The sequence below is a fragment of the Crocodylus porosus genome, unplaced genomic scaffold (assembly GCF_001723895.1).
Source record: "Crocodylus porosus isolate Cpor-Errol unplaced genomic scaffold, CroPor_comp1, whole genome shotgun sequence".
NCBI classification, from domain to species: Eukaryota; Metazoa; Chordata; order Crocodylia; family Crocodylidae; genus Crocodylus; species Crocodylus porosus.
The window spans coordinates 54,395,306-54,409,187 of NW_017728947.1; the positions used below are offsets into that span (position 1 = coordinate 54,395,306).

The 13,882-nt window shown below is 47.1% G+C and overlaps 1 protein-coding gene across 1 annotated transcript in view; it reads right to left on the reverse strand.

Moving 5' to 3' along the window:
* MGA (MGA, MAX dimerization protein) overlaps positions 1 to 12,403 on the reverse strand; it is an 83,165-nt gene extending 70,762 nt beyond the window's left edge. The window contains exon 1 of the mRNA XM_019551384.1: positions 11,182 to 12,403. The gene's annotated coding sequence lies outside the window, so the exon portion shown is untranslated. The remainder of the gene's footprint in view (positions 1 to 11,181) is intronic.
* Between the last annotated feature and the right edge of the window lie 1,479 nt (positions 12,404 to 13,882).

The following is a 13,882-nucleotide window of genomic DNA, read 5'->3' on the forward strand; positions in this document are numbered from 1 at the left end:
GCCGCCGACAGGGGCCAGGCCCGCCCGCGCTGCCGGGCTCGCGTCCGACCCCCGCTCCCAGGTCCTTCCGGCCGCGGGAGCAGCAGCCCTTAAACCCCCTACCCGCGCTGGGGCTCGTGGCTGCCACTGAGGAGGTGCAAGTGGCGTCCTGCAGAGGGCGGCCCGGCCCCCGGCTTCCCCGCCGGGCAAGCAGCAAACAAGCAGGTCACCCGCCCATGACAACACAAGACTTCCCGCTCGCTTCGGCGCGAGACCGCTCTTGCTGTAGTCCGGGCCGGGCCGGCCGCGGGGCGGCGGCCCCCGGAGCAGGCGCTCGGACTTAAAGGCTGACGCTGGACCCGTTCCCGAGGAACTGAAGGCAGACGCGGCTTTTGTTAAATCACTTCCTGAAGTCACTGAACCTACTAGAAGGCAGAGACAGACCGGGATTTACCCTCTGCACCGAGTCAGTCACACTGCATTAAATAAATCAGTTCTCTCTGTCAACTGAAGTATTTAATTAGAACTCTTATAAGCTCTTAGATTTCCTCCCAACAAAAAAGTCTCCTTGGCCTTCTCTGGGCTTGGAAGCTCCTGTTCATTTTTTCCTAGATGGCTAACAGTTTGATATGCAAGGACTTGAGTGTAAAGCAAAGCCTACTGAAGCTGGTCTAATAAACAATATCACATCTACCTGAAGAACCTTGTCTGCCCTAATCCCACTGAAGGAGACCAGGGCTGTGCGCAAACCTCCCCAGTGTTCCCATAAATACATACAATCTTAGCATTAAATGGAGAGGTGGGGGAAACCCACGCAATGGGTAAGGATTTTTTAACTGTTTATTTCATCTGCCAACCTGTGGACAGAACTCCAAACAAAAAAGCATCAGTTTGGCTTTTTTACCTTTTAAAACCTAGCCACAATTTTGGGAAAACACAGTCATTTATCAGGGTGCCAAAATGTCCAACTTAATAAATACTGAGAGGCCAAGCTACCAAATCAGCAAACCTGAAGCTTGAGATGGATAAGAGGCCTACTATAAGAAGGTAGCCACCAAAGATTCCTTCAGTTTTGGTAGCATAGTTATCCCATCATTGCTAAAATAATACTGAGGAGCTGGCCAATTTAGGAAAGGCCAGCCCTCCCATGACTTTATAAACAACAAAACTTTATCCATGTGCTTATGGGCACATCCTCTGGACTCCAGGAATATCACAGAATAAAGAAACTGCACAAACAGCCCCTCCTCTCCCGACAACAGATGGATATGCATCAGAACAAGGGTTGTTAGTTGTAGCAGTGTTGGTCTAAGGACACAGGCAGAGAAGGTTCTTTGGATAAATGCTGTATCTTTTACTACAGCGACTAAATAGTCAGAAAAAATGTTCTTTGCAAGCTGTCAGGCAGAACATGGATACACCTTGACAAGTAAAGAAATATTTATGTTTTAGATTTAAAAAACAAGGAAGGACCAGCAAAGAAATAGTGAAAGGGAAAGTGCGAGCAGACTTCTCTGTTGTATACAGATTGTTGAAGTACATGTCACATTATCACTGCAGGACTCAAATGTCACATGCTTGTTCAGGTACTATTAAAAAAAAAAAGGGAACTTCCTCTTGGTCTACATTACTGTTTATCTTCACCAGGAAACCTTCCCCCCACCCCCAAAAAACTTCTAAGATAAGGCAAGGTATGTGAGAAGAACCATCCAAACCACAAGAGGCTACCAACATTGAGTTCAGTTTCTCCCACAATTCAAAAATCACTCTCTTAAAAACTACCAGAATTATTTGCACCAACAATTATTTTCACTTAGTTTGAAAAAGGGGGGGAGGGGTTTCAAGAAAGTGTTTCAGCAGCTCAGATGTACAACAAAGAATTTTAGCTCATATATAAAAAACGAAGCCACTAGGTCAGGACTTGTAGGTCTCCTTTCTGTTATCTTAAAAAAAACCAAAAAAAACCATTTCCCTCTAATATTTTATTCCTCTCATTTTTTTCTTTATATGTCCCGTTCTCTGCCCTTGAACATTCCCCTTCAGTCTCATCTCATCTTTCTGCTTCCTAGCTGTTTCACTATTTTCTCTTGTCCTGTTTTCCTACACTTCAAAATATTTCTGCTCCCCTCAAAAGTTAAGTGACAGAGTAAGTCTAAGATTTAATTTAAATTAACAAGCTGCTTAGCATAAATTCCTCACTAGTTTTACTTTACCTGTGAAAACTACAAAAGGAGCAATGAAGATACCTCTCAGCTATTTTTGCTATTACATGGTCTCATCCCCTTATCTACACTACAGCTCACCTTACCACTGCCTCCAGTGGTGAACTGCAAGTAAAAAGTTTGCTAATGTAGAGACAACATAAGGGTCATGCTATTCTAATCCTTTCTTTGGTAAGGAGGCAGTCTAAAGCAATACTGGAAGAAGCAGCAAAAGTATTTAGGGCACTAGGAGTAAAGGAATGAGGAAACAGGTGCCCTTATAATGTTAGGGTCTGCTGACCAGGGAAAACTGACCAGACTCTACAGTCCCCTATACTAGTAGTGCCCAACTTTTTTGCCTTGTGGGCTGGATGGGCACTTCCCAGTCTATCCTGATCTGGCACATGGGGGCAGGCAAGGCCCAAGCCCACTGGCTGCATGGGAGAAGGTTGGGGGGCGGGGGAGAGAGACCCCCAATGCCTGACCTCATCTCCTCTGTCCACTCCCCCATGCAGCCAGAGTGGGCCTGGGCCTCACTTTTCCCAGTGTGTCTAATCAGGATAAGAGGCGGTAAAAACCCAACCCAGCCCAGCTGTCACCTGGCTGGGGGGCCAGGGGGAGATGCAAGGAGAAAGGGACATCCCAGGCCTTATCCTGCCACAGTAAGGACTTGGTCATTTGGCAGCAGGGAAGGGAGCCCCACAGGCCAGATACCATAGCTCTGAGGGCTGAATTTTGCCCTCAAGCCAGGTGCTATACCTATTTTACAATACATTCTTTTGTAGATAATGTTCCAAGAGGACTTAATGATTTTGCTTCAGAAATAAAAGTCACTGTCTGCTCAGGGAGTTATATTGGAATAGCCAAGTAATATGGAATAACTCCACTTGGTAGGTTTCACATGTGAATAAGGCTTTGCCATAGGAGTAAAGCTCAATGTTATAATTTATGAGTATTTTGGAAGTTACAGAACCTCTCAAATCAGTACAGAGTTGTTAAAGATGCTTCAGTGAAATTAGCCCTCCCTACAATCCATGTTTAGCAATTCATATGGTACACCTTAAAGGCAGATTAAGCAATTTATCAATAAAACAGTGCAATTATTGTTAAGTTCTCTACATACTTTTATATGAAGTTTTAAGGCACAGTCCATAAACAAGCATCCAAAGTACAATTACTTGAAAAGCTCCATGAGGAAAGCATCTTAATACTAGTATGACAGCTTTAAATCCATCCATAAGAAGGTGTAGGGTTCTGGACATCAATAACAACCAATATTAAAATATATTATCCAAATACCTCTTTTATGTCATTTATACAAGATGTGTTGCAGCTTGAATTATGCTCTAAATGTATCAAAATGTATGTTATCAACTCTGTAATTTGGTTCTTAAATTATTAACTTATAACACAATAAGGCATGAATTATACACTGGTGGTCCTCACTACATTAATGTGAGAAGCAGGCAAACGAGGAAAGAAAAATCACATCTGCCCCTATATAAATACTCAGAGCTCAGACTTCAAAAGTAGAAATGCTCTAAGTTGATCAGATGCACAGGACTTTTACATCTGGGCCAGAAGGGAGTTACCAAAAATAAATGCTACCCTCCGGCTAGTTGATGTCACTCAGTATTCTCCTGTTTTTCATGCTGCATACATGTTACCAGATACTATCTCAACCAGACACATTTCAGAGAACTGACTTGTTTCTGAAATATAAACTAACTTGGGGAGGGGAAAGGAATTTCTTTTTGTAATGTTTCAAAATCACTTTTTCTTTTTTTAACAGGCCTATTACCATACCCAGGCTAGGAACAAATCACATGTTTAACACCACTATCATGACACGTGACCAAACACGCACATACTTAAAAATTAAACGTCTTTTATAATGAAGTGGACTTTAAGTATTCAGTTACTGTGGTACATAATAAGCAAGGGTTTTTCGGCAGTATCTTTTACTGGAAAAAAAAAATCTTAAGTTGGGAGAGAGCTTTATGGCACAAAATGCCCTTCCTCAGGTCTGATAAAACAAACACACAGGTACAGCTTAATCTAAACACCAGATAAAACATTGGCTTGTGTTTACACTCCATATGTAAATGGAAACAGTTATTTAAAGGAATGGAAGAGGGCTATATACAGGGTACACAAGAAAATTTGTATTCATCTTGAAGCAATGTTGCAATTTTAAGGATTTACTTATTATATCTTACCCTGCCCAAAAGGACTCAGAGCAACTTACAACAAACCAAACTACAAACACCCCAAAACCCAAGGATTTCACCCATCTCCCCAGTCCCAAGCACATTTTCCCACTCCCAGTCCCACCCCCACCTTCAAAAAAAAATCACCATAGCTGTATCCTCTGCAGCAGTGGTTCTCAACTTTTTGTCCCAGGACCCATTCGCAAACATCAGTGGCCAGTCCCAACCCAGTGCCTTTCACTCTTGACCAGCTGCCCCCACCCCCAGCCTCCAGAGATCAGTCTGGAACTCTGCCAGCCAGCAAGGAAAGACCCACATTTTTCTCCTTTAAAGGAGAATCCATTTTAAAAATCTGTTTGAGACCCTTTCGTATATTCATGCGACCCACTTTTGGGTCGCAACCCACAGGTTGAGAAACGCTACTCTAGGGTGTGCTAGAGAAAGTTGCAGTGGATCTGCAGGTACACTCCCCTTCCCCCCACCCCAAAGTAGGGAAGAAGACTCAACTGTTGATGCCACACACCCTGGTCTCAAGTGCTGGAAAAGCCAGAGAATCCAGCAGCCGGACAGTCTGGCAGGCTGTGAGACTGTTCATCCAACTCCCTACTGTGAGTCCCCTCTCTGTTTAAGAAGTGCTTCAAAACAGTTCAAGAAAGACTATTTTTTAACACTTCAGAGGATGTCCAGACAAGTGCACACGTGAAGTATGTAGTGCCACAGATCCGTCTGTGGTGCCACACACAGTGCACGCGCAGGCATTCCCTGTGCTGCTAATCTACAGTGGGAGAGATTTTTTGGCACTGGGAGATAGATCCTGGTGTCAAAAAAACCCCAAAACATAAAACCCTACCCTGTAGCAGAAAAAAGCAGGGCAGCATATGTGGTGAGAGCATGCACCACCACCTGGCCAGCTGGAGCTACACTCTGGCTGCCACCCAGGCTCCCTGTTGCCAGACTGCCATTGCTGGAGCCCCAGGAGGCCCTCAGGACCCCATTGTGCACATGTATCTCTACAGCTGGCCTTCGAAGCATTTCAAAAGCATTTGAAATGCTTTAAATATTACATCTGTCTGCAGCCTGGGTCAATTAAAGCTTTAACTCTAAGTTATTGGATAACTTAAATCAGTTTTTGCATTCCTGACAAGCAAATGAAGCATCTCTGCATGAATGCAAAAGGCATTTACGACTTATTACAATTTTCTTGACTTGTCCAAGACAGGTAATTTAAGAGCACCTTGTGATGTGTGAGGGGGGAAAAAAAAACTAATACGCTTTAGTCACTTATCTTTGGTCACTCTGGCAAATCGGTATACAACATGCTGCAAGCAAGGTTCTTAAACTGACAATTTAAGTTCAGCTATATTATTCACTCATGTTTTGCAATATATTTGTAATATAAACACATTTAAATTCTACTTCTGATTTTCCCCAGGAAGTGGCAATGATTGCAGCAAGGCATACATAAGCACAAAACATAGCCCAGCACATTTAGCCAATGAGTCTTATTATTACACAGACTCTGACACAAGAAACTGAAAACCATACAGAAATTAGAGCAGAAAACTGCAATGGAATAGACAAATCTGATGTCACCTCAAAAGTCTAATTTAAATCTAAATTAAACTATAAAGCTTTTTAGGCAACTGAGAAGCTTCAAAAATGTTTTGTACTGAGGCCTACAGGGAGACATCACAGCTGCATACGCAAATTTAAAGAAAACATTTTTCATTTAAAGAAAATGTTCAGCAAATTGTTCAGGAGAAAAACTGAAGGCCTTTACTTCTGCCATTCAATAACAGATTTTTCAGAGGAAGGGGAATTTTTTTAGTGAATTTGGGACTAGTAAAAGGTCTGAAATTAACAGTCCTCAAGCACGGAAACATCTTGTATCTTCAGGCTAAATACAATATGGGCGTTGTAATCAACTGTCATAATTACACAAGCAGGATCACCTCCAGCAGAATCACCACACCTTAAATAATTGAACTTTGTACATCTACAGCCAATAGCAGTACTTTCTGTTGCACTGATTTGTGGACCCCTGTACACTGGAGATCAGAGTGAAATGAATGACTCATTTCATATCAGACTACTATATAGAATTTGGGAGGAAAAAAAGGTTTCCCCTTGCCATCTCAGTGGCATTTGCACACTGACCTACAGATGAGGCAGCATATCTCTAGGAGTATCCTATTCCAGCAGTACTGAACCTGCAACAATGTGGAGGCAGTTCTCAAGCATGAGTCCTATAGATGTTAGTGAAGAGACTTAGATCTACCATAAGCAATGCAAACTATAGGGCTGGGGCTTACAAAAGTGTACACAAGGCGATGGACAAGCAGAACACTGGTTTTCACCCAGGACACTGGTGTTTGGTAGTTTCTTCTTCTTTTAAAAAAAAAAAAAAAAAATCTAGGGGTGTGTACAGAGGTACTCCATGCACATTTTACAGTGCTATAATTTAGAGCACTTTTTACAGCACTATACAGTTACAGTTAAGTATGACAGAAGTGTAGTGTTTGGTCAGGGGGTGGAGGGGCTCTGATCCTCCCTGCACTTTCCAAGCTAGGAGACAAGGTGCATTCCACAGCCTTCTTGGGCTTCTCCACTGATTAGAAATTTGACAAGCATACAGAAGTTATTTAAAGCACTGTAGGGACCTAACAGATGTACAGCTCCCTGCTTTAACTCATGGCACTTCACAAAGCCTGCCATAATTTAGGGTGACCTCACCCATCACTGAGCAGATGTTCACTGTTGCGGGAAGAGAAGGGGGGAAATTGAGCTGGCACTCCTTCACTGGCTCAACTGCAAAGCTGCCTGCCTGCCTGCAGCTTCTCCCTGGCTAGCCCTGCCCCCTCTAGCTCCAATGCTATCTGCAGGAAGGGAGGGGAGATGAGGGACCTGCAGGCTGAGGTTTGCCTGGAGGCAGGGGGAAAAGGGAGAGGGATGGGGGGCAGGGAGGACATGAGGCAGTGGGGCTCCAATCCATCCCTCCCACTCCAGCTCAGGCTGGGCAAACCCCAGGCCGCACCTCCCTCCCCCTTCCCTTCCTGCAGACAGTACCCGGGTCAGGGCTGCATCAGCCCAGCCCCAATCATGCATAGGAACTAACAGAAGTTACCTAAGATGCTCTGCTTTGGAGCACCTTCATCCTATCCCTCATCAGATGACGGGCAATTTGTCATGTAATCAGCCACTTTTAAAGTGCTCTGCAGCTGTGTACTTCTGCCAGGGCACAGCTGTAGAGCACTTTCAGGGGGCCAAGTGCATGACAAGCATCACTTCTGTCAGCAACCCAAGTACAGCACTTTGAATTTAATATCTCATTTAACAAGGGCTAATTAAAGTGCTGTACCCATTTTTGAAGTTCTGAAGAAGGCTCATTCAGAAAAATACTGTCTGAATTGAAGAGAGCAGACAAACTGAAATAAAAAAAACCAGGAAGGGGACTGTGACAGGGCACCTAGCATGACTGTCACTTTAATAAGAGAGAAGTCTTTAGAAACAGCTCAGGCAACAATCAGGGAAGACACCTGACTGGGCAGGGCTGGGCTGGGGTTCAGGTATATAAAAGCCCAGAGCCTGCAGCAGTAGGCAGGCAGCTTTACTCCGGGTGCTGACATGGAATGAAATCCTGAGCAGGCTGCTGAGAGAGTGACTCTGGCTCAAGTACACCTGTAGGACTGGGGGGTTGGCTTTGGAGACAATGGACCAGCCCCCATTCAGTATGCCCTTGTGCTGGGGAGCATCTGGAGGTTTGCGGAAGGGACTAAGGGCAGGTAAAGAAGTCTCAGCTGGCCAGGGAGATAGGGGCTAGAGGGCCCACCCAGACAACAAAGGGCCAAAGGACCCAGAGAGAAAGAGCAGAAGCTAGAGGGCTTGAAAACAGAGCACAGGGCCGAAGGGTCTGGGGAGCAGGTAGGGCCAGGGTGCCCATAAGTCTCACTGGCCTAAGAGTGGGACCAGGGCTCAGTAGGGGCCAAAGGCCAAGAAGGGCCACAGCTGGAGGTGGGCAGAGCTGTAGAGTCCATGCATCTCAACTGGTCTAGGAGGTACCAACAGTCAGGAGGGCCACAGCCAGAGACTGAGGGGACCAGAGTCCCTAAAGCCCAGAGGACCTGGTATAAGGATGAACAGAGCCCATAGCCCAAAAGGGCAGTTATGACTTAATTAGCATGTGTGACATCTGAAAGGCAGGTGCTGGGGAGGCCAGTCCACATAATTAGTCCTTAAGGTAATGAGCACAGACCAAACACCTGTGTTCAAGTGTGAGACCAGACTTGGGGAGCCATGAGGCAGCCTCCCACTTCCTAAAATATAAATACATCAAGGTGTGGCAGGAAAGTGGAAGGGGAGATTGCTCAAAGAGAGCAAAGTTGATAAGGGTTGAGAGGGCTCCCAGGGCGTCGTGCTACCTGGAATGGGAGTCTGTTACAGAGATTAACAGAAAAATAGCTCACTGGTATTGAGGACCAAGTAACCATTCAACAAATTGTTACCAGAGAATGACAACTCACCCCCCCCCCCCCCAAAAGGCTTTGGTAGGCTCTCTCTCTTTACCACTCCTCCTTAGCTGATGGGAAAACAGACTATACCTTGTTAGTGCGATTGGAAAAAAAAACTGGAAGAGCAGTCTTTTCATGAAAGCCCTAAGCTGGTGTCAAGAGATGGGAACTGTACTTTCTTCTTCTTCCTCAACATCATCACTGATTTATTCCATTTAATTTCAGGGCAGTTATTTCCACATCTCTGTTTCTCCTTCTATTAAACAGAGATAATGAGGTGTAGTGTTTACAAAGCACTTTTAGATCACTGAAGGCTTTCAGGAAGGGTAAAAAATTACTCTTGAAAGATGTCAGATCAGAACACCATTCCAACATAAGACAGTTTAATTCAGCTCTCCCCTGTTGCTCTACTCCTCATGTCCAAAACTGGCTTTTCCAGAGGTAGGGGTTCTTGCAATGGACAGCAGATTCTTTCCTACCAGAAACACTTCATTTATTTTCTCTTGGTCTACCCCTCACTTTCAGATCTTCTCTGTTCCTTTTCCTTGCTGTTTTTTGGTGTTCCCCTGTTTATTTTCTTCATTTTCCTTAAAATATTTCCATGCACTTCCTCCCGAACCTCAACTCAAAAAAATGAAGATGATTCTAACGGTTGGACTACCCAGAAAACCCACAATCACAGGAACATGATAGTTCAAGACAATGAGGGGCCAACTTTTTTGGCAGGTGTACCACAAATTAAGCCCTGTGTTCTCCTTGTGCGCCATTCTGATCCCTTTTCCCCCTACGTGTTCTGCTGCTCTGCTTTAAGCTCCCTGCCCTATTGGCCCTGTGCTGCCTGCTCCCTCCTGATCTGCAGGGAGGCTGCCCATGCCACGAACTCACCACGTCTGGTCTAAGACATGCCATCCCCCACTCTTCGCTTATTCCTCAACTTTTTATGAAGGAGAGACTACACCTAACCATCACTTGATTCTTATTAAGTCACATCCACCACAAATACAGTTATGAAATTGACCCAAGAAAGAAAAAGTAGATCGAATCATAGGAAATCAGGGTTGAAAGGGCCCTCAGGAGGACATCTAGTCCAACCCCCTGGGGCTCAAAGCAGGACCATTCCCAACTAGATCATCCCAGACAAGGCTTTCTCTAGCCAGGTCTTAAAATTCTCCAAGGATGGAGGTTCCACCACCTCTCTAGGTAACCTGTTTCAGTGTTTTACTACCCTCCTAGTGTGAAAATTCTTCCTAATATTTAACCTAAACTCTCCTTGCTACAACTTGAAACTGTTGCTCCTTGTTCTATCATCTGCCACCACTGAGAACAGTCTAGCTTTATCCTCTTTCAAACCCCCCTTTAGGTAGTTGAAGGCTGCTATTAAATCTCCTCTCCTTCATGGTTAAGAGTTAAGTATCTAATCCTGTAGGTGCAGGATTCATGTTTTTCTTCTTTTTTTTTTAAAAGAACAAACCTAAAAAAAGAATAAGGTGCAGGTGATCCTAGTACAGCCTGTGCCAGCCCCTGAGTGCTTTTGAGAGGAGGCAAGAAAGCTTCCTTGCTGGACTTGGGCCTAGTCAGTGGGAAGCAAATCCTGCACAGAAATGCTCCAGGTGAGACTGGGTGGAGAGAAGGAGGGGGAATCCCCACGGAAAACTACTGCTCCCAGATCCCCGCCCTTCCCCAAGGTGAGGGAAAGGGAAGGGACAGAAGCTGGGCAGCAGGCTGCGGTTGAGCTACTGCGTGGCGGCCGCACCCCTGGCTCCGCGCCTCGGCGAGGAAGCTGCTGGAAAGGCGCCCGGGCGGGGCGGAGCCGTCGCACGAGCCGAGGCCGAGGTCGCGTCGGGGAGCGCTGCCCGCGAGGCACGTGAGGGCGGCCCCAGTCGCTCCGGCTCAAGCGAGGCCGCCAGCCCTGCCCGGTCGCCTATGCGGCGAAGCCCCGCGGCACCTCCTGACACAGCCACCTCCCGGGGCCGGGCCGAGCCGAGCCCACCTCCCACAATGCCCGGATGCAGAGCCACTCCGGCCCCTTCCCCGCCCCCGCCGGGGCGCCCGTCACGTGACCACCGGCCCCCCGCTCGCAAGAGGAGGAGGAGGAGGAGGAGAGGGCGGGGCAAACCCAGCCCCTCCCGTGGCCTCAACCGCGGCGCGGGCAGGTTCCCGGCTGCGGTCACGTGTGATTGGGCCGCCGCGGTCACGTGACGCGCACACTGCACGGCGCCTCCTCGAATAAAACTTCAAAATGGGGGAGGAAGGGCCGGGCCGGGCCCCGCCGCCAGCACCTACCTGCTTCCCGCCGCCGGCTCTACGCAGCACCGATCCGCCCCAAGGCCCACGCGCCCCACTCGCGGCCCTGGAGGCCCTCGCGTGCCGCGTGCCGCCGCCCGCCCTCCTCATTGGCTGCTAGGCCCGTCACGTGGCCCACCGCGGGGTGCCGGCGCGACGCGGCAGCCTGGAGGGAGAAAGCAGGCGGCAGTGACTCGCCAGCAGGCTGCGAGGCGCGGAGCTCCGGGCACGCAGGCAGACTGGCCTCGCGACGCCCTGGCGAGCGCGCTCCTGATTGGCTGTGCGTGACGTGCGTTCCGGCCCTCGGATTGGCCACGCCCTTCCTGCCCTTCCCCCGCCCTTCGCGCGAGGGAAACACGCTGTTCTCGCGTGGGCCGAGCAAGCACGCGCACCTCATTGGCTGGCTGCGGCTGCGCCCTCTCGCCCCCCCCCCCCCCTTGGAGCGTTGCTGGGGCGGGGCGAGGAAGTGGTGTTCTCGAAATATCACCGAGGCCTCCGGACCACCTGTCCCGTCTGAAAGTGGCACAGCTCTCCCGCCGGGCAGTGGCACTGCGCACGCGCCGGCCGCTTACTGCCGGCTTGACACGGCCCCGCAGCACCTGTCCCCACTGAGCCCCCCCAGGCAGGAAGCCTCCTGCCATGCCGGAGTTGACAAGATGGCAGCCATGGGGTAGACACCTGCACCTACTGACACAGCCACTTGCGTGTGTGGCATCAACACTCAAAAGGACCTGTTTCATAAGAAGAATGAATAATCCAGAGGGGCCAGTGTCCACCGGCAAACCTGGCATGACCCAAGCCACAGACAGCCTCTCCACACACTGCACCAGCTTGGCAAGCGGAGGTGCCATTTGCATTGAATCTCTGGCATAAGTGTCCAGGACAACATTTGTTCTCCGGGACAGAGAACTTCTTAAAAACACAGGCTGGTTCACATGTGACCAGTCACTCGCATGGAAGAATTGCGTGCATAGACCAGACACCCGCCATTGTGTCTTTTGAGCATCTTAGTTCTCTGGCTACAGAAATAATCTGCTGGGTGGCAAAGGTTACAACATACAGGATGAAAAGAAGCAGGAAAAAAGCCCGTTATAGCCAACACAACCAAAAAAATGAAGACTTCTTGGTACAAAGAACACTTTAACAAATGTCGGGTATTCATTAGCCATATTCATGTAAAGGAAAAAGCCATTGGAGCTCATGGTAGAGGTGATATCTTTTATTCAACCAATAAAATTTTTGCAAAAAAAAATTCTGTAATTGCAGTTAAAGACAAATTTTGTTTAAAAATCTTGTTTGTCTAATAAAAGCTATCACCTAGACCATGAGTCCTGATTGCTTTTTAACAATGGTCAGCATTTCATTGAAGATTACACCTAGCTTATGTTCGCATATAAGCGTGAGGAATCTCAAAATTACTACTTAGTAATAAATTCTGGCATTATTTTTGAGCAAAAAATGTCATGGCAAAGTGATTATTATATCTCTAAAATGGAAATAAAATCAGTTTCATTATATTAATTAGCAATCTCTTTAGTTGTGAAACAGATCTACTGACAAGAAAACCTGGAGATAAGACAAGCTGTCTTCATGACTATTTGTCATTGCAGTTAATGGAAATCACTTTCAGACATCCGGGTGTTAGACGGATGGAAGAACGCGTGTTCAAATTTCTTAAAATATGGGCATAAGAAGAAAGGGGTTTTCAATAAGGATATTTAGAAACTCATTTCTCTCTGCCTTTGTTTGACATATGTTGTTGTTGGCAGTCCCTTGATATGAGGATGACAGTTTTCCAGTAAATAGGGAAGCCATCAGTGAGTCTGTAGGTGACTGAGGAAGCTGATCTGAGATCCACACGTTCACCTGTAGACATGGCAAATAGTTCTGAGAGGAAGGAATAGATCCTGGTGATGTCCGGTCACAGCTCTTTCCCTTTGTCTTTCTCATCCATCCACTTCCATAGCATGGCAAGTTTGCTTAAAATGATTGATGCCTTGTACATAACAGTGCCACTGGTGACAGTTTAGTACTTGAGTCCCCAAGGTGTTGATGTTACTATAGCATTTCTTCAGATTAGCTTTTACGGGGTCTTTAGGTGTGTCTACACAAGATGCTGTGTCACAGTTGTTACTGCACATTTATTTAGTATTTACTAGCAAGTACTAAATAAATGCACAATAACGAGTTACCGCGCAGTAGCACCAGCAGAAATCTTTTAGGTGACGCTACTGCGCAGTAGACTAATAATACTGTGCAGTAGCGTATTAGTACTGTCTATGCTATCATGAATGGCTGGTGCCTCCTGAGACTGGGGATACCATTTGTACCCCAGCAGGGACCACCCACAGATGCCAGCAGAGGTGTCAGCAGTAGCAAGTGGGGACCGCCTGCAGATGCCGGTGGGAGGGGTGGCAAGTGAGACTGCCTGCAGCCGCATCGATAGCGAGTGCGGGGCAGGTGGTGAGTGGTGATCAGCTGCAGAAGCCTTCGGCAACTTTGGCGGCAGCCAATCTTGGGGGGCACATGCCCCATGTGCCCTCCCTGCATGTCACCTATGTGTATTGTGATGCTCTGTTGCACAGTATTTTTAGTAACTGTCTCGTGTAGATGTGCCCATTGAATGACTTCTTTTGCCCACCTCTGAAGCAGTGACCATCAGGGAGTTGGGAGTATAATCCTTGTTTTGGGAGCCGGTTGT